The following is a 1,763-nucleotide window of genomic DNA, read 5'->3' on the forward strand; positions in this document are numbered from 1 at the left end:
GTGGGGTGGGGGGTCCTCAAGTTTAACATTATACCCACATGTACATGTAATTAAGTGAAATACAGGTCCACAAAAAATAGCCATTATATTTTGTAAGTAACCACAAACACGTTCATGGTATACTAAATTATGTTGTTTCAAACATGTCTTATCTCATTAAATTCCTCGTAGTCTTAATTTTAGCGATTGCTCGCTAAAACCTGTATGAATTTGGAATCATCAGTATTACCTGTATAATGGCGCAGACGCCACTGTGAACTTACATGGTCGTAGGAGCCGGAGGGGACGAACCCCATCCACAAAAATAATATTAATAATATACTATAGAAAAATAGTTTTTTCAAGCTTGTGCTCGTCAATAATAACGTCTGATATCGATGATGATTTTTATTTTGCTTATTTAGGATTAGGAGGGGGCCCCCTAAAAAAAGAAATGAAAATGTTTGGTTGTGTTCCCCAACTGAAATTGCTTCCTGTGGACCTGGTTTCTTGAAAGGGGGGGGGGGGCTCTAGGCACCTTGCATAAAAAGTCAACGTTATTCTTCAACAGGATTTCATAACCAGGACTGATTATCAATTACATTTTATTGCCAATATTATTATTTAATGGAGCTCTGTAGATTATGTTACTAGAAGCGAATACAAAATGAATATTTTACGGTGATGGGGACGTCCAGGGAAAATTTTCAATAATTCAGTTTAAAAATGTTCGAACAAGAGAAAAAAAGGAAAGGGGTTCGTATTAAACGTCTTTATGTGTCTGGAATAGTTTCAAACAAGGGGTGAAGTGTACTTCATGTAATTGTAAAACAGGATTAACTTAGGCTTTTAGGTTAATTCAGGAAACTTACAGTAATTTTGAATATCTTAATAGGTAAACTTTAGATCTTTCTTCTTGCGCTATCTGTATGTACCTTACATTCCCAGAATGCACGTACTTTAAAGATTTTAATTTTTGCAATACTCACAGATCTCTGGACTCCCATTGTCATTATTTGATCACTGCCTCTTCTTGATTCTTGCAATTTTTTCCGTCTTTGCGTTAGCCAAGTGATTTATTAGACCTCTTAGCAGATGTCACCTACGTCATTCAATAACAAGGATTGCAATACCTTGTTAAACAGTTTGTGATTTCAAAGATCATCGTACCTTTACAGCTTACACTAATTTTGTTTTACAGTTATCTTAAGGAAACCATTTCTCGTTAGACTTCTGCAGTAAACCGTGTTTTAATCAATAAAGAGAGCAACTATCAAAGGACATCAGTAAGACTGAAAAAAATATTTAAAAATTCAAAATATATGTACGCATACATGTATTTCCTAAATTAAGTTGTTTTGAGATTAAAATGGCCTTCACCTGCATTGAATTCTCATACAGTATTTTTCGAGTTTGCAAATAATGTGTTTTGGTCATTATCAATTGTCGTTGAGCAACAGAAAAATCCCGAATTTTTTTTTAAAAGGAACATTTTTTGAATGACAAAAAATATTTAAGGACTTAAAATGATCATATTTCGTATTTCATATCTCAAAATTTTCAAAAGTAGTCATGTAGACTATTGTTCTCCTCTTTCACTGAAATATTAGTTTTGGTCTGTTCGTCCGTCTGTCTCTCTGTCTGTGTGTTGCACTTTCGTTTCTGCCTTTAATATTTAACAGATACTTTATATTGCATCTCCTTATGCATGAAGTAGACCTCTATTCATTTTGAAGTCAAAGGTCAAGGTCATAATTCATACATTACAAATAACTGACGATAAC

This window comes from Saccostrea echinata, unplaced genomic scaffold, assembly GCF_033153115.1.
Source record: "Saccostrea echinata isolate AGI-Se365-2 ecotype Australia unplaced genomic scaffold, CSIRO_AGI_Sech_v1 ptg000022l, whole genome shotgun sequence".
NCBI lineage: Eukaryota > Metazoa > Mollusca > Bivalvia > Ostreida > Ostreidae > Saccostrea > Saccostrea echinata.